The sequence below is a fragment of the Bombyx mandarina genome, chromosome 11 (assembly GCF_030267445.1).
Source record: "Bombyx mandarina strain Sakado chromosome 11, ASM3026744v2".
Classification (NCBI taxonomy): Eukaryota; Metazoa; Arthropoda; class Insecta; order Lepidoptera; family Bombycidae; genus Bombyx; species Bombyx mandarina.
This window is the reverse complement of record NC_143218.1, coordinates 14,964,501-14,987,923: the sequence shown is the minus strand read 5'-3', so window position 1 is coordinate 14,987,923 and position 23,423 is coordinate 14,964,501. Positions and strand designations below refer to the sequence as shown.

The following is a 23,423-nucleotide window of genomic DNA, read 5'->3' as shown; positions in this document are numbered from 1 at the left end:
TAACCGCTTGGCCAGTCCTAAAAGACCTGAATTTTCTCCAAAAACCCAATTGCATATCCGCAGACCCAGAATTGTTACCGGTGACGAGACGTGGGTTCACGAGTATGACATGCAAACTAGTCAACAAACTTCGTAGTGGCCGCTTTCAATTGTACCAAAACCGAAAAAACCACGCCAAAGCCGATCAAAAGTCAAAGTCATGTTAACTGATTTCTTTGACTATCGGGGTATCGTGCACTTGGAAATCTTAATCGAAGGTCATAGGGTAAATAAAAAAATACTGCAGCGTTTAAGAGAGCAAATTCGACGAAAAAGGCCATCATTGTGAAAAGATTTATGATTAAAAACTGAACAAATACCATGGAGCAATCACCTTGTTAACGAAATATGGGTCCCTCTGAGTATTTTCTTTTTCCTAAAATCAAATTACCACTTCGTGTCTACCTGTGGAAACTACATAAAAATCCGTTCCGGAGGAATGCGTAAGCCAAAAAGCAGACTGAAAATGAGTACAGAATTGCAGTTCAAACTTTAACTGGATAAATCTTATTTTTTAATCCAAACACATAGAAAAAGCTCTTGTTTTTTTTATCACCGTTTTATTTTCGACGATATCGAAATAACAAAGAAAACATTAGCTTATTCTGATCATAATAGAGTAGGAATTTCCCAACCACGTTTTATTTCTTCTGCAGTTGAGATATTTTATTAGCCATAAGGATTCTCGGTCATTGGGTCAACGACTTCGCAATATGTTCTGGCTTTGACAGCTACGAATATTGCCTGGAGCGTGCAGATTAACCTGTAGGAATTATCTGATTAAGCGGAATGGTTTCAGATAATAGATGCTATTAATGTTAACGCAAACATAAGCGTTTAAGTAGATTGGACTATTTATATAGTTTTTATTTGTCGAACTGTTTTTTTTTTTCAAATAAAAAAAAAACATTTTAATTAAAAGTTAAGCCTACAATCGGAACTGGAGTGATTCAAATACTTAGTTTACAATTAAAACGGAACTTAACCGCGGTTGAAAACTAATTATAATTTTAAATTATACATTGCGCAAGGATTCCCGTGACAGCAGTCAATTCAGTTCGGCGAAAAGTCAAGAGATGAGAGAGATTCGTTAGAATCCAATGTTAATTAAAACTGTAAATATATTTTAAGCGCTTCAAATTCTGTTCTAATATGAAACGGAACTAAACGGAAAATTTTGATTAATTCAGTCATAGGTCCTAAAATAAAAAGCTGTGGTTTTCTAGACACCATAACATTTGGTATTGCTATTTAAAATTTCAGTATAAAGCATAATTCATTGAAAGGCATATTGAGGGATTCCGATTCGCATGATTGCAAAACGAGTATTGTCAAAATTAAATTCAACATGAAAACATGTTCTTTAGAAAAAGAGACTGCGACTTTGTAATGCATCGAAGAGTGTAAATAAGATTTTAAACACTTTAATTAAGTTTGAACTAATGAGTTAGCATTCAGTTAGTGTCGATCTGAGTTCTACACATATTTTCGAATATGCTAACAAGAATAAACTCATAGGTGAATTAACATAACAGTGGCTTATCCACCTTGTGGTTTATTTCTCAAGACCTTGAAACATGAGTCGAAGTGTCAATTGCATCAGAAAAAAAAAACTGTCTCGCTATTCATTATTGAATTCGCTACAGAAGTAGATAAGGCGATGGTATCAAGCCGTGGGGGTTCAAGACACATCTGGATTGTACCAGTATTTCTGTCAAACCATTACAAACTCTAAAAACGTGATTTTGTTCAGGGAAAATGATTTTCTTCCAACACGAGCATTTGCACACCAAACTAATAATAATGCTTTCATAAAAATCTGTTGGCGTCGAATGTATTGACTGTGAAAGCATTTCCTGCGAGGGGAAGCGGCCGTCGGCTTCATTTAACACTGAATTGTGGGTGTATTCAATTTGTTATGATTTATTTCATCCATCGTTTTCAATGTAAACGCTTGATTTGAGAACGATTTATGAATTTTCACGATTGCCTTTCCTTCAAACGCGACCACGTTAATGTTTAAACAATCTTGTGTTCAACCATTTGCGAGCCATTTATTGAAGAAAAGAAAAGAAAACAATTGATATGTTTCTTCTCATAAATACCACAAAGACATTGCCACATCCAAGACTTTTATCCCAATTTAAGCGTTATCCCATTACACGAGTTGTTACTAACGCAGAAATTAGAGCCGGGTCGTTCGATATACGGGACCAGATTAATGGGGTCCAATAACTGGTAATTGTGGACATTGAAATAATCTCTATGATTTATAACTTTGCACAACTTTAAACATTTTCCCCTGAAATAGATAAAATAGTTATTTTTAGGCGTGAATGGATAAAAGAACTCACGGTCCATTGTTTGGTATTTAGCAGTTGTCGCTTATAGGAACGTGCTATGAGCTTCTTTGGACACATCATGCGGTCTCCCAGACATGAATTAGAGAAGCTCACAATTTCGGGTCGCATAGAAGGCAAGCGCGCCGTGGGCAGAACACCAGCCAGATGGTAAGATCTAGTAAGGGAAGCACTTGGTGGTAGTCTGTACCATGCGGTCCATACCACCCATGATCGAACACTGTGGAGGAATATCACATGTGGTCGCGATCCTCAACAGTGAGAAAACGACATTGGAGAAGCCTATAGATATACCATTGAAAATGCCTCCATATCTTGAGATATGAGATTAAAGTCTTAAAAATGGACACCAACAACACAAATATCTACGAGGGCTGCACTAAAAGTATCGGGAATGGAATATTTCCACTGTTCCTGTCATATTAAAATCTTTTTAATTGAAAACTCCTTGGTTTTAAAAATCGAATACCATTTATTTATTTAAAAAAAGATTCTCGGTCTTGTCGCGAGGTTTTGTCAAACTTGTTTAGTCGTTGAAAAAATGGAATTGACTCGAGAAAATTCAAGAGCGATGATTTATTATGACTTTCGAAGTGGTTTAACACAAAAACAGTGTGTTGACCGGATGATTTTTGCATTTGGTGATGAAGCCCCATCCAAAACCACAATTTATCGCTGGTTTGCTGAGTTTCAACGTGGACGTGTCAAGCTCAGTGATGATCCCCGTCAAGGTCGTCCAAAAACTGCAGTCACCCAAGAAAACGTTGATGCTGTGCGTAAGCTGATTGAGGAAGATCGACATGTGACATACCGCGAAATTCAGGCAACTTTAGACATTGGCATGAGTCAAATACAAATAATCTTGCATGAACAATTAGGTGTAAAAAAGTTGTTTTCCCGATGGATACCGCATTCGCTCTGTGAAGAGCAAAAAGCGGCTCGCGTTACTTGGTGCGTCAGAACTCTCGAAAGATTCCACGCAGGATCCTCAAATGTTGTATACAATATTGTATCAGGTGACGAATCCTGGATATACGCGTACGAACCCGAAACAAAAAACCAGTCACGAGTTTGGGTGTTCGAAAATGAGTTAAAGCCAACAAAAATTGTTCGTTCACGGAGTGTTGCAAAAAAAATGGTGGCCACGTTTGTCTCCAAAACCGGCCATGTTACGACTATTCCTCTTGAGGGACAAAGAACGGTTAATGCAGAATGGTATGCTAGCATTTGTTTGCCACAGGTCGTTTCTGAACTCCGTAAAGAGAACTGCAACCGAAGCATCATCCTCCATCACGACAATGCGAGTTCTCACACCGCGCACAGAACAAAAGAGTTTTTAGAGCAAGAAAACATAGAATTATTAGACCATCCACCGTACAGCCCCGACCTAAGCCCTAATGATTTCTATACTTTCCCTAAAATAAAGAATAAATTGCGTGGACAGAGATTTTCATCACCTGAAGAAGCTGTGGCTGCCTACAAAACGGCCATTTTGGAGACCCCAACTTCCGAATGGAATGGTTGCTTCAATGATTGGTTCTATCGTATGGAAAAATGTGTCAAATTTCGCAGAGAATACTTCGAAAAGCAATAAATCCCTTTTTAAATAGTAATGTTGTGTCACTTCGTTAATTCCCGAACTTTTCAGTGCCGCCTATGTATAAAGTAGTTTTATAAGAGAAATTAATAAAGTTTTATAAGAGAAATAAAAAAAAATTCCACTAAAACTTAAAATTATTTTGATCAACTAAGCCGATAGGTTGACACAACACCTATAGTATTGAAAATTCTGAAACAGAATTCATTTATTTACATGAAATAAAGCAAAAACGAAAATAGTTTTATTAAAAATTATCTAGATCTGGTTTTTGTACCTTAAACAATTGGCCATTGAAACAAACTCTTAGTGAGTTTCATGAATATGACAATTAATCATAATTTTTCATTGAAATCATAATCACACAAATTCATACATAAATTCTGTCCATGATTCCACAAAATTACGTCTCAGTTAATACATATGTATACCTGTAGTGTAGATGATACGCACATACATATTTAGGAAAATTCAATTTATTTATGTTTACTGTGAAATGTATGCAATCCGTCATAAATTACTCAAACTACGAGGAAAACGGGATTATTAATGCCTCTCTAAAATCTTGAGTACTTGAGAGTAATTGGAACATGGATAAGGATTTCAACATGACAATTGACGTACTTGCAAGCGGTAATAAGAAAATAGATTTATGTAGTAATCGTTATATTCGTTCGTTATATAAACGTTATGTATGTATATAGCACAATAAATAGTTAAACAGTAAAAACTAATCTATTATATAACAATAGATATAGGTAGGTATAAGCATATATATATATTTCTAAAATTTAACGTTTTCGAAGAAACTATTTGTTCAATCGCCTGGTCTTCGTCTAAAAATCATTTACACCTACGTAGTTATTATTATCTATACTAATATTATAAAGAGGAAAGATTTGTTTGTTTGTTTGTTTCGAATAGGCTCCGAAACTACTGGACCGATTTGAAAAATTCTTTTTCCATTAGAAGCCGACATTGTCCCTGATGAACATAGGATACTTTTTTTTTTTTTTTTTGGATTCATGTGTGTTTTAATGTATCCGAAGCGAAGCGAGGGCGGGTCGCTAGTTAAACCATAAAAGGCTTACCATACTTTACGAATCGGTTCCATAATTTAGGTACTAAACGCAAAATTGTCTTCAAGCGTAATCCTCTACTTATTCCTTTTGTTTTGTTTTTCTTCTTTTTTATAACACCTTTATCTGATGCATACTAGAGTTGTCGTTCATTAGAGTTTCAGTCATCATCATCTCAACCTGTCCACTGTACACTGCTGAACATAAGTCTCTCCAATTGATGTCCAGTGCGGCCGGTCCGTTGCCACCAACGTGACCCAGCGATTTTCACGAGGTCGTGGGTTCATCTGGTAGGTGGCCGTCCCACATTACGCTTTCCGGTACGTGGTCTCCACTCGAGGATCTTTCTGCCCCATCGGCCGTTCGATCTTCACGCTATGTGGCCCACTGCCAATTCATCTTGCTAACCCTATGGGCTATGTCAGCAACTTCGGTTCTTCTACGGATCTCCTCATTTCTGATTCGGTCTCGTAGATAAATACCAAGCATAGACCTCTCCATAGTCATCAGTCATGAATAATTGTATTATAAATATGTAGACCGTCCGTCCGATTTTACATTTTGACTGTAAACGTGTATGACAGTCCATAAATATAGAACAAAAAAATAGCACATCAACAACGCTTGAACACTCGAGCTTAATAGACAATGGCTTAAATAAAGTGCCTACTTGTCTCCGTGTAAACAAATCGACGAACCATGTCGCTGAAAAACGAGTAAAAAGGTCGAATCGAGTGGCCTTCGTCAACTTGAAAGGCAGTAGAAAGACAAAAGGCCCACTTCAAACATTCAGATGTACCTACTACGTATGTTTATTATTGGCCACGAAAGTAGACGTTGGCAACGAAAGTAGACGAACAAATTCCCCGTCTGATGGTGAAAGGTCATCAACGCTCATGGCATAAGCAATAGCCGATAGACAGGCAACTGCTGCCGCTTCATTTTAGGTGAAATCACGTTTGAAGAATGAAACATACAAGGACTTGTCTTTGCGTAAATTCATTGATGAAAATTAATTTCAGAGTGTTTTGGTCATGTGATCTAGGATAGCACCACCTCATTTATTCCTGTCATAAACGGTTTCTGAATTGAAGAAAAGAAGAAGAGAAAAAGAGATCCACCAAACTCATCTAAAATATGACTAGGACACGTGATACGTTCTTGTTCCATGATAAATAATAGATAAATACACATGACGTTTTTACGTGGGATAAATTTGTGCAATTTGAAGTGCTCAGAGAGTGCGAAGAGCTTCAGAATATATTAGGTCCGTAGAAAATACTCATCTAAAAACATATTTTCAAAATTCATTCATCCATTAACATGTTTAATCGGGCAGGTAATGAACAATATATTCATGAAATTTCGTAGAAAAACATAACCTTTGAAAACTTGCCTGAAAAAAATACTATATCTAGTTAGATTAAACAAAAGTAAACAGAAATTTCTAGTTAGATCAAACAAAAGTACCTAGTTTTACGATCAGTATGTTTACAAAACAACAAGTTTCTTGAAATCACATGTAAACACTATTTAGATTTATTTTGTAGCACGTATAACAATGTTGCAAGTCGAAAAACCTTTTTCTGATAAAATTATTCGATCGTAATGATACCAGACTGACTTCTAAAATTATCAATTAGAAGTTAAACGTCAAATAAATTATAACGTGTCTATAAATAGTTTGAGCTAATTAAATTATTTCACTTATTTTACGTACATGAAGTATTTAATTTGTTTACCTAGCATTTTTACCATGAATATAGTTTGATAAATCAATTCTTAAGCGTCAAGTTTTCATTTATTTATCTTTTTGATTCGGTGGGCATGTGTCTTTACACTGAAAGGGCTCGCAGTTTATATGGGAAAGCGTAACGCTTCAATAAATCTTTACACTATTTATAACTATAAATAGACCACTGAAAATGGATTTCTCCAATTTTCGCTGCCGTCCAATTAATTCTAATCCCCGTATTTTCACCTCAGTACGTTTGTCTCGGGTGAGCTTTGTCTCATCTGTGACTTCAACACGGATTGTACTACGAGGTTTTAGTCGCTTCATCTTCGAATTTTCCGCCAACGCGTAGGCAGAAGTCGGACAATTTTTAACTTAAGCAATTGGCAATGAAATTGTAGACGAGTTGTATATAATACATAATAATAAACAAATACTGAGTACATTATTACCTCTTACTAGACCAGTCACATCCAATTACGGAGCTCAGGAGGCTGCATATTTTGAAGCTTTACTGAATAGTTGATAAAACGATATTTAGATTCATTATAGCTTGTAAACTTTTCTGCGTTAAGCAACAAAAAAACAAATACAATGCAGTATTAGAAACGCAGATTAATTCTGTGTGAAAATTATGAAATTCTAATGTTTCCAATTAATTACTGTCAGCTTTTTTATCACCCGGTCATTATACTGTCAGCAGTTTATGGTTGTAATTCAAATTTGATCTGCGAACATTCATCGGAGCTTACGGTTGCCTTAGCTGCGTTTGTCGAGTAAGTTCTTTACTAGCTAAAGTCTAGTTTGTAGTAGTATAATAAAGTTTCGTTTCTAGGCTTACCCAGCTTACTTCTTTAGAATTTAGTATTTTAGTATGAAATCTTTTGGATTTGAGAGTCAATGTACCTACCGTTAGTAAATAATTTTCTCCGGCTCCCTTTACGTATTTGCCTGACTTGAAACCTAATCACAGATTCTAAAACTACTAACAGAAAAGTGTTTATTTAATTATGTAAAATGAAAATTACACTACACAAACAAACATTCAGCACTAACTGCCATTTAAATTTTATTAAATCAACACGTAGTACATTCGTTCGTAAAATACCGTAAAATATCATAATTATGAATATAATTTACCGGCTATTAACGTTTACGTCTTCCCCATGTGTTTATTAGACAGCTTCCATTGACGTAATGCGCAATAAACTATTTATCATCTCACCTCTTCAAAACACATCTGAAATCCAAACAAGTTGATAACCTATCAAGGGATCAAGAGATTTAGTAGATTGCAACGTTATCATGATAGTGTGAAAATAAGCTTTGTTTTAAGACCTCGGTGTTTGCTTGGTTTGGACAACGCTAATGGATATCGCACAATCGGACGGTTGGCGGTTTATTGCCGAAATACTGAGTATGATAAACTTTATTACCACCAACGCAGGTCGACATAACGGCGTTAATGTAAGTGCGGGTCAATGTACGCTGTCTTTGAAGCTGAAATTCGGAGACCTCTGGGGATAATAAAACGATAGTTTACAGTTTCCATTGTAATGTAGCGGTCAGCGGTTTTGATAAAAATACTTTTACAATATGATACCATCATCTCGTTTTTACCATCGCACCGCCCGCCACCGGAGTAGAATTCATCCATACTACCTGGAGCCACTGCGGTCATCCACAGTGGGTTTTTCAGAGTTATTTTTTTGCCACGTACCATCCGGCTATGAAATGAGCTCCCCTCCATGGTGTTTCCCGAGCGCTATGACATGTCCTTCAAACGAGGCTTGTGGAGAGTATTAAGCGGTAGGCAGCGGCTTGCCTCTGCCTCTGGCATTGCTGAAGTCTACGGGCGACGGTAACCACTCACTATCAGGTGGGCCGTATGCTCGTCTGCCTACAAGGGCAATAAAAAATACATAATTTATTTTTAAATAGAAAATAAAATTTAATTAAGCGCCCTTTACTGAATTATATGAAGTTACGATACAAATGGTCCGATGTTAATAAATAAATTCTACTTAAGTGGAGTATTAATAGCCACCTCTGCTACTTTAATGCTCTGCATTTCTGTAAACGAGTCGCAGTTGTGGTGCAAGTTGTTTTCGCAAGTATTTCATTACAACTTCGGGAACTTACTAACTTTATGTATTCCTGCTGAAAATCGAGTATTAGGTACCAGTTTAAATAAAAAGCTTTTCGTGAGCCGTGACCGGTTTCACCAATCACATCCTTTTTTGCTTTTTTTTGGCTGTTTTATTTCTAAAGCTATCGAATTCTTGGTTTATTTTTGTAGATTTGTCATTTAATTTCCTGCATACTGCTTTTTGTTTTGTTCTTCCTTGTGCAAGAAACTTGTCGTGTTGCCAAGCTGGACAACTGTTCTACTGTTTAACGGCCGTCTGGTGTAGTGGCAAGTGACATGGTCACTACACAAGGGGGTCGCGGGTTCGAATCCCGCCAAGGGAAGATATTTGTATGATAAATATAAATGTCTTTTCCAGGGTTATGGATGTATATTAAATATATGTATGTGTATAATAAAAATTTTACATTTATATCCGTTATCTAGTACCTGTAACACAAGTTCTTTACGAACTTATCACGGGACCAGTTAACGTGGCGTGATTGTTAGTAAATATTTATTTATTCATTTATTTATTTACTGGGTCCTACCTACTACTGATTATCCTCATCCACTGCCTTATGTTACTCAACCACGACTTTTAGCCTTGTGCGCATTTTCTTTGATATTAGTTGTTTTTTTCAGTTGTCTATTTTGTAACATAATCTTTTTTGGTTTAGTTCAAATGTCTGCTATGACAGTTGTATTCTTTTTATGCGTGTCGAATGAAATTTATTTTCTACCTTTCACTCTCTTCATTTGTATTAAAGATCTCATCATGAGCATGTTATCGTAACGTGAATGACAATTTCATGAGTAAGCAAATGAAAAAATATTCAAAACCTACGCGCGGTTCAGGATTCTAAGATACTGAGACGTTAACCGAATCCCATGTTATTACAGGATTTAATAAATATCAAGTAGATTACATTCCATATATTTGTATACATTGGCGGACCTGATGTCTAAGCCATTCTCGACCAGTCAACCAAAGATAATTCAGAGGAAATAATGGTAGGTACATTGAAATATAAATTAAGCACACAAATAGATACAAATATTAACATTTTCTAATATAGGTACAATAAACACATACATAAATCAAAACAGAAAAATATACACTATACATAAAATTAATGTAATGTGTCCTAACGTAATATAATCTATACCAGCGGTCGGGGAACTTTTTTAATTATTATCCCAAAATATTTTTGTGTAAGTTAATATTACCACATGGCGAAGAACAAAAAAAAACCAAATCGCTTCTTTTTAGCATCTTTCATATTATAGCCACCATGATAATTTTGAAAAGAAAACAATAACTAAAAATTTAATATAAGCATCATTTATTCAATTTATCAATCACGTGAACTTTGTGTTTCCAAATAATGTGTTCTATCTTATTTTCTCGCCGGCTGATTCCTGTACATTTATGTGTTTGTGTCTCTATGGACTTATTTTTTCGTTTCGTTTCATTTCGTTTCATCGAGTTTGAAATCACAACGATTCTAAAGAAGTTTCACTTCCATATATTCTTTTTACTTCCCAAAATTTCATTTTACCCCATTTGGGGTAATTTACCCCGGTTTCCCGACCGCTGATCTATACTAATATATAAATCTAGTGGTTTTTACGGATGTTCCGTTATAACTACCTAACCATGCATCCGATTGACTTAATGGATACGCTAATATTTATATGAGTGTTGGACTCCCTAATAATAATGACAATAAATAATAATGTTAATTTTAAATGCCCAGCGAAGCGGGCGAGTACGGCTAGTATATAATAAGTTTACTAAATTATTTAAAAATATGAGAATGTTTTGATGTCGTTTTCGTTGTCAGTGTTGTTAATCAATTATAGAGCGTGAATGCCTCCCTGTTTTCAACGACGAGGTCAAAATCTACATCTCTTTATAAAAAAAAATATTTATACTCAAACCAGAGTGTTTAACTGATTCTAGCTGTACGTACTGTAATACGTTCATAATATGACCTAATATCAGCAATTGCATGAATTTATTATTATTGCGTGGTTTTATTTTCATTCAACACGAATTCACCAGCTGCGAATAATTCATATTCATTTCATATTCGACTACATTTTATATTGACAAAAGCTAAATAAATAAGATACACATGGTCGTTGAAACAATTCACGCGCGTACTATGTATCGTTTTGCTACTGTAATGTAACGCTAGTAATGTGGTGTAATGTAATGTAATGCTAGTCTATTGAGAAACTTGTTGTTCAGGATAGGATCGACGGTAAAAGACCTCGGACGAAGCCCCACGCGCTGATCTGATCAAATGAAAATTCTTACCAAGCCCCCCCCCCCCACTTAACGAGCGCGTGGAGAACAGCTGTCAAGGCTTTAATAAACAAGGATTCCACATGATCACGACTGCTCTACCAAGAGTAACTGGCTATGATGTGATGTATGTTAGAAACCTTTCTACAAGGGCCTATACCTAGGCGGCACTGAAAATTTCGGGAATTAACGAAGTGACACAACATTACTATTTAAAAATGTATTTATTGCTTTTCGAAGTATTCTCCGCGAAATTTGACACATTTTTCCATACGATGGAACCAATCATTGAAGCAACCGTTCCATTCGGAAGTTGGGGTCTCCAAAATGGCCGTTTTGTAGGCGTCCACAGCTTCTTCAGGTGATGAAAATCTCTGTCCACGCAATTTATTCTTTATTTTAGGGAAAGTATAGAAATCATTAGGGCTTAGGTCGGGGCTGTACGGCGGATGGTCTAATAATTCTATGTTTTCTTGCTCTAAAAACTCTTTTGTTCTGTGCGCGGTGTGACAACTCGCATTGTCGTGATGGAGGGTGATGCGGCGGTTGCAGTTCTCTTTACGGAGTTCAGAAACGACCTGTGGCAAACAAATGCTAGCATACCATTCTGCATTAACCGTTCTTTGTCCTTCAAGAGAAATAGTCGTAACATGGCCGGTTTTGGAGACAAACGTGGCCACCATTTTTTTTGCAACACTCCGTGAACGAACAATTTTTGTTGGCTTTAACTCATTTTCGAACACCCAAACTCGTGACTGGTTTTTTGTTTCGTACGCGTATATCCAGGATTCGTCACCTGATACAATCTTTCGAGAGTTCTGACGCACCAAGTAACGCGAGCCGCTTTTTGCTCTTCACAGAGCGAATGCGGTATCCATCGGGAAAACAACTTTTTACACCTAATTGTTCATGCAAGATTATTTATATTTGACTCATGCCAATGTCTAAAGTTGCCTGAATTTCGCGGTATGTCACATGTCGATCTTCCTCAATCAGCTTACGCACAGTATCAACGTTTTCTTGGGTGACTGCAGTTTTTGGACGACCTTGGCGGGGACCATCACTGAGCTTGACACGTCCACGTTGAAACTCAGCAAACCAGCGATAAATTGTGGTTTTGGATGGGGCTTCATCACCAAATGCAGAAACCATCCGGTCAACACACTGTTTTTGTGTTAAACCTTGAATTTTCTCGAGTCAATTCCATTTTCTCAACGACTAAACAAGTTTGACAAAACCTCGTGACAAGACCAAGAATCTTTTTTTAAATAAATAAATGGTATTCGATTTTTAAAACCAAGGAGTTTTCAATTAAAAAGATTTTAATATGACAGGAACGGTGGAAATATTCCATTCCCGATACTTTTAGTGCAGCCCTCGTAACAACTGCACAAACTGTACAAAGCTATAACTAAATCGAATATACAACACTTGATTCCCCGGATCCTGATGACGCAGAAGCCAGTCACCGTCAACGCCCTAGACACATTCTTACGAATCCATCAGATCCAATAACAATTACATTAGACACCTTCAGCTCTAACACTAGGAGCAGGCTTAGGGACCTCGGTAACCGTACTCGTCGAACTCGGCAAAGAGCTCGACGTGCAACCTAACCTAAATATCAGCATCAACCCGCTGAGTTTCTCACCGGATCTTCTCAGCGGGTCGCGATTCCGATCTAACAATAGATTTATTCGCGAAGCAGCTGCTCTTGAGTTGTTAGGTCTCCTTTGGAGGTGCTCAAGTATCTGTTTGCAACTCCCACCTCTCCCACCTATCCTTGTGAAACTAGAAAGGTAATAATACTTCAATAATATTTCACCAGTATTTCTATCATAAAAAAAAAAAACAATCCTTGATCGCGCAAAACACAAACAAACGAGTAATCAAACATTCATTTTTATTGCGATGCAGCCCAATTCTTTTTATCAGTGTAAAACATACGCTGAAATTGAAATCTCGAAAATATATCAAATTCGATATATATCTTATCTCTGTCAATACATTAAAATTTGATTTTATCTTTGATGAAAAGTGACTTAAGAACATATCAAAGCCAATGGTTAATACTTATGTACGTTCATATAATTCCGTAACTAAAGACTGCCCGACACTGCTTCGCTGTGACTCTCGCTAAATGGAATAAGTCTGTTTGTTGAAAAGACTAGTTCACGGCAATCTTTGAAGATAGTCCAGTCCAACATAATGTTACTCATCACTACAGTGATAGTATGTCTCAGTAGTTGTTATGTTGAAAAAAATGGCTTCATTGTCTTAAACCCATTATAATCTTTTGAAGTTCTTCTTTAGGCGCGTTATGAAGAATTGATGAGAGTGAAATTTTACGATGCGCGCGCATCGTGACACAAAATTAACAGAATGAAGTTGCCCACTAAATCGCTCATTACAATACGACCGACGCGACGTAACTTGGCGAGTCTGAATATAGCCGCAGGTGAACTTTCCGAACCGTACCGAGAATTACCGAATTTATACGATGTCAAGAAAAGAGATGTCCAAAATGCGTGTTTGAGGATGTTATTTAATCGATTTTTTTTTTCAAATTGATTAAAATTTAAATAAAAAAAATAAAAAAAATAAAAAAAAATAAAGTATAACTTCTTACGCGCGTACATAAGTACACGCACCCTTTTTTAAGATTTTTTTTATTTCTCGTATCTTTCATATCTTATCTATCGCATCTTTTGTATCTTTAATTTATAATAAAGTGTCAATGAAATTCACTTCATCAGAAGGTCCACATAAAATAATTTCTACCGATCTCTTAACCAGAAAAAATATTGTAAATGAGAGATAAACAAGCTGTTTAAAAACACAACAAAACGCTTGTCACAATCTGCGGATTATATAACATGTATGTGTCCTGAATGTTATACGACACCTGTCTACAACAAAACTGCGTAAATCATCAATCCCTTACGCTGTGGTAATAAAAATACAAAAGCCTCATTTCAATAACTTTGTAATAAATTTTTTTTATTGCTACTTCAGATGAATTGTGAATGGTATGTGTTGGATGCGTGAAATGTTCATATCATTCTCAGTAGAATAGTTGTAACAGGCAATTGTGTTCAAAGTCCATAGGACATTAAGAACCTACCTATATATTTCAGAATATTGCACCCTTGCGTCTGGTAGTAGTGTTTGCCGTAATCCTTTTACCTAGCGAGAGTGCACCGGAGTCATTAAGCGGGTGGTCTTTTCCCATCCGGCGCCACAGAGTCCCACATATCCCGCGCGCCCCATCCCGAAAAAAAGGATACTGCGCTCTATCTTGAAAAAATAATAACGGATTAAGAATCTGTATTTTGTCAAGAATCTCTATCAACAGGAATTGCTTCATATAGCACATAATAAATAGATATTTTCATAAGAAGTCCTCCCGTTACATGCAACTAAAAATAATTGTGCATAGTTTATTAATTTTGCAGAATATAATATTTTTACATGACAATTCTACGTTGTAGAAATCATTCGTAAACAATATGACATGTTAATTATATAATCTATTTATCTAAACCAACAACATGTCTAATGTTTGTTTGTCAGATCTCATCTTTATAAGGATAACAATCTCTACAAGATTATCAATTTTATGTTTCGCTGAACCCCATATTTCACATCCCCGAATACCTACTTGGATAATGATAAAACCCATTATATTTCCAATAAATTTTGTGACTCTAATCGGATATCATTTAATAAATCTTATTCGTTGAGTATAACAAGTATTGTTTAGTATCACGATAAGTTTAGAAGCACCTATCTATCTTTGACTTGACAGACACTTATATTCTTACCGTGCGTCAAGATATCTACTTTTTAAGATTTATAGACAAAAGTTAGCTGTTACCAATTATTTAAATTTTTAATTACAAGTAAAAATCCCCATCTCCTTCTTCTTTCTATAAATTGTCTTCGCTATGTCAAATCTTAACTGTATGAATTTAAGCTTACGGAATCTGACTGTTTTTTCACAGCAAATTGACTTCTAGATCGTACATTTCGATCAAGTGGAGATACAAATTGAAATGTTCCATATCCGCTTCAGTAATTACATGAACTCGTGTACCTATATAAAGAAATAAAAATGTATTTTCGATTATTATTTTTCGTCTGGAGTGGTGATCGAGCTAGTTCTAACTATTAGAGAAAAATAGACATCTCAACGTCCCATCTTTCAAACAGTAAGTGTCGCGGTAGTAACAGTCAAAAAAACTCTTGTATCTACTTCGTTAAAAATCGGTAGGTAAATAAATAAATGCTAACAAAAAAAACGCACCAGTCATTACTTCGTTAACGAAGCAAACTGGCCGATTAGTAATGAAGTAGAATTGATTAGTTATGCATGGAACTTTGTTCATTACTTTGAGACTACAAATATTCAATCTAACAGAAGTCTAAGAACGTCTTATTTTTACAATCGACAGTATCGTTTATCATCGCCCCAATCTCCGTTGTTTTCATTTCAAAATATACACTAGATTTGTTGTTCTCAACAACAATAATCTGTATTGATGATAAAGTTTCAAATTTGAAGCCCTAATTGAGATTTCACACCTCAGATTTTTATTTTTATTGCTCTAATCACTGATAGGTAGACGAGCTCACGGCTCCGTTTTACAAGAGCTCATGTTCCACAAGAAAAGTATCTTGAATGAGTAAACTAACAAAAAACCTGGAATACTGTGCTAGTGCTCTAAGTATTATAATAAAAACAAACAAACATTTATAACAAAGAAAGACAACGGATTAATCGTTTTCAACCTACAATTAATTAGTGAAAAGATGCAGATACAAATTATTAAATCTTATTTAATTTGGGAACGGATGTTTTAAAATAAGTTCGAGCCCGGGTACAGATGGACACGGATATAAACCGCGACTGAATCCTACGCGTTATCGGTTTTTCAAAACCTTCGTGTAACCTAAAAAGTGTTCATAAGCCCACAACAATTAAGGATTTGATGTTAATTGACATTTGCGTTTTGACATAACACGCTGAATCGAATGTGTTTTAACATTACTAGATGATGACCGATGCTCGGTTTTTTTTTGATAACGCCATGTTGGTTAGTTGCCCTCAATTAAGAAAAAAAAAATTGTTATTCGCTAATAGATGTCGGGAAGAGTTGCTTATTGAAAAAACCGGATAAAACAACATTTTCTGAAAATAAATCGTAGCTAGATCGATTTATCGCCCCCGAAATCCCCTGTATACTAAATTTTATGAAAATTGTTTTCAGATTATAGGTGTATATGTATACTAGATTTGCTCGTTTAAAGGATTGCCCTATAATAAATGCACGCAGTTGTTTGTGCTGCCTAAATATATGAACAAACTGTCCGCACACAATCAATATGATTACATTAGGAAAGTTCGTCTTTCGAGGGTCTCAGTGTAATGGATATTGGGTCAATATATGTATTAATATATTGGATTATTTTCGAGACTACGTAGCTTCTTCATCTTCGATTTTGACAAAATCCAACTGTATTTAGTGTAGACCATCTATGTAGACTATCCTGCTGGTTTCAGATACAAAAAATAACACATAAAAATTTTAACAGAAAAGAAAACCGATTTCAGAAAAATATTAATTATTTTGACTGACTTTCACTGTAAAGGAATAGCATCATGTAATAAAAATCAAACACGCAAAATTAATTTGCGTAATTACTGGTGGTAGGACGTCTTGTGAGTCCGCACGGTTAGGTACCACGACTCTGCCTATTGCTGCCGCTGTGAAGCAGGACTGCGTTTCGGTTCAAAGGTTCAGGCAGTAATTATACTGTAAAAATTGTGAACTTAGAACTAATGTCTCAAGGTGGATGGCGGCATTTACATTATATAATATGTCCATAGACTCCGGCAATCACTTAATACCAGATGGGCCCAAAAAAAAGCTCACCTAAAAAATTCTGATGTAACCCTGATAAAAAAGGAGAATTGATAACCTTCTTCTTTTTTTGAAGTCGATTAATAATAACTCAGCAGAGTTTTTGTAAAACATGTTACGGCTTAGACTTAAATATCGAGCGATCATTCCTACAAGCTGGAAGAAGATAAAATATTTTGCAGCAGCCATAAGTATGACGCAGGCACTAGTATGAAGTATCACTAACAAGTCATTATGGTAAAGTAGTTACTAAGCTGATTGAATTTATTCTTAAATTAAATTAATATTGTTTCTTTAAATTAGGAAAAGACTAGATGAAATCCGATAAGAATTCAAGAAAGAATTATTAATTTTCATTTTTAAATATTCCCTATTTATGATGTTAGGACGATACTAAAATTCATTTATACATTTTATCATTCATTAAAATCCATGTCTATGCCCTGTAGCATCAATAAAAATATCAGGTGATTGATTAAACTGTTTTAGTTTAACAATATTTGATTAACCACATTTCTCCATAACCTAAGATAGGATATAGGGAGTTCCCATTCTCTAAAACATTCATAATTTCATTCTAAAAATACCAGCTAATCTGGGAACATACCTAGTACAAATTACTTGTTTTTTTAAATAATTTTACATGAATAATTTCAACAATTGCACCATTAATATTATTCATTGTAAAGATAATTAATAGATTACTTGAAAAATATCCACTAACCTTTATTATGATGATGATTACAGCGTACCTGAAGATTGCTTCCTTAAGCCGATGTCTTAAACAATTAACTACGATCAATATGCCTGAACTCAATGTGAGTTAAAAAAACAAGTTAATAAAAATTCCGCGTGAAATGCATAAGTTTTAAATTGTATCTTGATTGTGCATGATCACAACTTCTTTTTTATGTCATGAATCGTAAAATTTACGTTTAATGAATATTATTTTAGTTATCTAATAATTTTGAATACACAAGTTTTCCGTTGTCGTAATGCGAGTGCCCGTCACTGGAGCGGTACGTATCGCTTGCCAGCTGTAATCAGACTGAGCGTTATACCAGTACGCCGATGCCGGCACGTTCCCTTTTTGAAACCTACGCTCGTAGCCTGCAGGTCTAGGCACTTAGTTCATCAACTCGATATACCTATTCCATCTGTTCCTTTTTTCCAGAACGTTTGCTTTGAAAATGGAATGCAGATTGAACGTCTGTACGATTCTCTTTAGTGATTAATTCAAAAAAAATTCATCTAAGTGAAATTTTCATAGCTATTTTTTGATTGAGTTATTATTAACTTAAGTAAATTGTATTCGAAAGTAATGTTTTATGGTCGATTATTTTAATGTTATTAATATTTCTTTTTTTGTTTTAAAAATAGTATAAAAATGCAATAATATTATATATTATTAAATTGGGGAGTGCATTTCGCATTGTTATTTCGTGTTTATTGATTTTTTTTTAATATGTATGTCCAGACAAGCTACCGTAAGGCCTTACTAGCCATACGGGTTTATAACATACCCTTCTACCACAAGGGTTGAGTGGGTGTGAGCTAGTGCGTAATAACAGCTACTACCTATACTTTACCAACAGGAACGTGGAAATCTCATCAACATACGCTAACAACGAAGTAGGTTAGGTATGGGGGAAAAAGCATCAATATTACACGAGGGGCTTTGGAAACTTTTGTTATGCAACGTGATCATCGTTCACCAGGTAAATGACGCACAAACGTTAAAGAGACGAGAAGTTATTGAGTAATCATTTTATAGCATCTAGTTTCGCAACTAAAGTAAATGAAATCGTAGTTAATAAAGTAAGTACGATATCTTATCACTATAGGATTTTAATTGAGATCAGGACGGGTACTGGCGACGGCGAGCCTTCGGCGCGCACTGTGCGGTACCGTGGGTTTCGTGGAGTCGGAGTGGTGGGGCTCGATGGGGTTTAATCGATAGTCGGTTTTGCGGGGTAGCTCTTGCGTGGCTGACGCCGTGCAGTGCCTCGCGCGCTTTTCTCAAGGCGTAGTCTCCCGGCAGGAATTGGAAGAAGAGGTGGACCCCGGTCTTCTTTTTCTCCCTGTTCTTCTCTGGAGGCGCCGGAGTCCTACATAACCCGGTCTCTTACCCCCTCGACCGGGTATCCGTAAATGGATTCCACAGCGTTAAAAAAAAAAGGATATTAATTGAGTCTCGCTTTAGAAGCCTTCATGGCTTGTCGATTATTACGCTCGGTGTACTCGTGTCTTGGCTATATAATATTTCTTCAGCCCTATGATATCCACTGCTAAGCATAGGTCTCCCCCTCTTTATGCTATAATATTCAATAGCCCGCCATTCTCATTCACGACCGCCCTACGGCCCAGACTGTGTCATCGGTCCTCTTCCATACTGACGTATGGTTAAACCAGCATTCCAATTCAAATCCTAACAAGTGCTCACAAACGACTTCCGTAATTAAGGGATTCGTCCAAAAAAAATGGTATAGTCCAAAATCTACAAATTTGCGTAAATATTAGTGGTAATGCGTTTCTGTGTGCGCGAGGGTAAGAGAATCCAGAAACCTATCGGTATCAAACCAAGACGCTCAACTTTTACTGCTACGAAACACGTGATTTCGATTATTGATTAGATCAATATTTACATAAGCTGTAAGTTTATTTTTATTATTTTATTATTTAGATGGTTGGACGAGCTCACAGCCCACCTGCTTCCCACCTGCTTTTATGTGGTTACTGGAGCCCATGGACATCTACAACGTAAATGCGCCACCCACCTTGAGATATAAGTTCTAAGATCTCAAGTATAGCTACAACGGCTGGCCCACCCTTCAAACCGAAACGCAATACTGCTTCACGGCAGAAATAGGCAGGGCGGTGGTACCTACCCGTGCGGACTCAAGAGGTCCTACCGCCTACCATCTACAGGTAATATTCAGAAGGTTACACTTTATGTTTCTGGCATTGACTGTAAACTGAAAACACGATCGAAAGAGACAAACGCCGCGTTCATTGACAATCTAATAGGCAGTACGATTTTAATAGGCAACTCTCAAATTTAGACAGGCTATTACGCGATGAAGCACTGTAACTACGTTAATACCCATCAACATGGTTAGGCACGTTTAACCTAATTAATTAACGGACTCCATAACTCTATTATCCAGCTTAAACTTTCTCTGACTGAATCGATTATAGTCCAAGTCGGTATGTCCATTCAAGTTCACGAATTCAGTTTCAATTGTTGAGACCTTCTTAACTTTTTTTTTAAATTAAAACTGTATCTTGAAGTCCCTTATATAAAATAATCTCATTTGCTCGCTATGATCACATTGTCTATAGTAATGAGAAAATCTCAAAAATAAATAACCTAAATATCTTATCGACCAACGATATACGACGTACATTGCACCGCCCGCCACCGGAGTAGAGTTCATCCATACTACCTGGAGCCACTGCGGTCATCCGCAGTGCGTTTCCAGAGGTCTTTGTTGCCACGTACCATCCGGCTATCTCCACGGTGTTTCCCGAGTGCTATGACATGTCCTTTTTCAAACGAGGTTTGTGGAGAGTATTAAGCGGTAGGCAGCGGCTTGGCTCTGCCCCTGGCATTGCTGAAGTCCGTGGGCGACGGTAACCACTCACCACCAGGTGGGCCGTATGCTCGTCTGCCTACAAGGGCAATAAAAAAAAGTAATTGAAGTCATCGTGGCCTAAGGGATAAGACGTTGGGTACAATCGTATGTAGCAATACACCGGTGTTCAAATCCCGCAGGCGGATACCAATTTTTGTAATGAAATAACGTGGAAGTCAATCGTGAATATTTGTTAAGTACAACAAATGCTCACGATTGACTTCCATGGTGAAGCAATAACATCAGGTAATAAAAATGAAACCCGCAAAATTATACGAGTAATTTGCGTAATAATTGATGGTAGGACCTCTTGTGAGTCCGCGCAGGTAGTACCACCACCCTGTCTATTTCTGGCGTGAAGCAGTTATGCGTTTCGGTTTGAAGGATGGGGCAGCCGTTGTAACTATACTGAGACCTTAGAACACCCATATCTCAAGGTGGGTGGCGGCATTTACGTTGTAGATGTCTATGGGCTCCAGTAACCACTTAACACCGGGTGGGCTGTGAGCTCGTCCACCCTTCTAAGCAATAAAATAAATTTGTTTATTACTAAAAAGCAAAATTATCTGTCATTTTTTCCCTTTTTAAATACAAAAACGATTTTATCTTTCAGATCTTGCTGTTGAATTTCCGGTGAGATATTCTAAGGACGCCCACGAATAATCTATTCTAAGCAATTTCTGGGAATGTCCTTGTTGATACTATAATCTTGATTTGTTTTATTGCGTGAATGGGCGAATGAGATCACCAGCGACCTATTGAGGTGAAGTCTAAGTATCAATTGTATAGTTATGGATAATGGCTGTCCTATACTTCAGACTGGAATCCATGACTGTTTTGCGGCAGATATAGACAGAGATTTTAGTTCATAGCCGTAACCTTTACAATGACATAACTCGTCCGCGCGTACTTAAAAATCTTGTAATAGCCCCTTAGTAGTCTAAGTCTAGCGTCTGACGATTAAATGGGGGAAAAATTGTCATAATTTTAAAGCCTTACTGAATATTAGAATATACTAAACGCTCAGCTAACGATGACATGCCATGTCAAATTTCATTATCGTGCATCTATCAATTTTCTAAAACATCGCTCACGTTAAGAATTTTCCACGAAGTTTATTTACGTAATGAAAGCATTGACATCGGGCAATTTTGAAATTATTTTTCTTTTTAACCCTGTATTGGTATAAATGAGCGTCTTAAATAAATTTAGTGTTTTCTTCGGTAATCACGAGTCATAGATATACTTAAAACAGTATTTACGATTCAATATCACATTTTTACTGTCATTATTATTGTTTTGGTCGTTTTGAAATACTTCCATCTTTCGTCAGACGATTCTACGCGTCTGTCAGTCCGAAAACTGTTAAATAAGTTTATTTTAAAATAATTGTAAAGAAATACTTTTAGTATTTAAAACCTTTCAAACTCTTTAGTTCTAAAAGAGATTTGTCTTAGACGGATTCACTCACCTGTCTGTCATTCAGTGAAGAGGGTAGTTCAGTTTTGCACAATATAATACTACTGTTTAAAATATTAATTTAAAAAGAGGTTGAGGGCTTTAAATGTTGTTTTCTTGTTATAATACAGAAAATGCAATTAAGCCTTTTATTGTTAATTCATTCTGGAGTATTTGCTCTCATTATATGTATGTATACAAGTTTTCTTCTCTTAGAAGTGTAGTACTTCCATTAATATCAATATAGTAGAGAACAGCGCCCCTAGCTGCAAACGTACGCAAATGTTCCAACTCCATACAAATTTGAATTAACGTTTAAGCTATCGAGATCGTTAAAAAACTCGCACTAAGCACACAGGTTTCAGCACTATCCTTTGCCGATTTTTAGTGGTTCGAAGCATTCGAGACTATCTGATTACGGTAAACTAAATGAGTTCCCCAATGAGTCGGCTAACGTTCATGAACTTTCTTCCTGAATCTACCGGCCCAGTCTTGAATGTATATATTCGCAAAGCAATTAAAGCCTGCAACCTCAATCAATGCAGTCGTTAACGTTGTGGCGTGAACAGACTGCAATCAGAGATGTGAGCTCGTTTGTCCATTTGTGTATTTCTGTTTGGCCTAAATACCTCTTTATGATCTGCAATTATCAGTATTCAAATTTTCATTACTAGCGGTAATAATTAAAAATAACGAGGTTGAACATAGGATTTTCTCCTGCAAAATGCTAAACACATACGAGATAGCATTCCTTCATACTGTGAATAAAAAAATTAAATACCTTCCAAATAACGAACACTATTATTTACCCGTTATCTTGGCGCTTGAAACAGCGCTGAAATATCAAGGACTCATTAAAGTCGTAAGTGGTAAGGACCCGTTAAGCCCGTATATATATTACATAGATAGCTGCGAAATTTTAAGACAATTCGTACCTTTCACGTAGATGCCGACGCCGATCGACATTTCAACTCGAAATACGTATAGAACTTGAGATCTTTAAGCATTTGACAATTGTAGCGATCACTACAAGCATCACAACAAGCTCATTTTTTTTTAATACTTAGATGGGTGGACGAGCTCAAAGTCCACTTGGTGTTATGTGGTTACTGGAGCCCATTGACAACGTAAATGCGCCGCCCATCTTGAGATAT

The 23,423-nt window shown here is 36.3% G+C and overlaps 1 protein-coding gene across 1 annotated transcript in view; it reads right to left on the bottom strand.

Moving 5' to 3' along the window:
* NGR-A11 (neuropeptide receptor A11) overlaps positions 1-18,242 on the bottom strand; it is a 59,038-nt gene extending 40,796 nt beyond the window's left edge. Inside the window, exon 1 of the mRNA XM_089731060.1 lies at positions 17,901-18,242. The gene's annotated coding sequence lies outside the window, so the exon portion shown is untranslated. The remainder of the gene's footprint in view (positions 1-17,900) is intronic.
* Between the last annotated feature and the right edge of the window lie 5,181 nt (positions 18,243-23,423).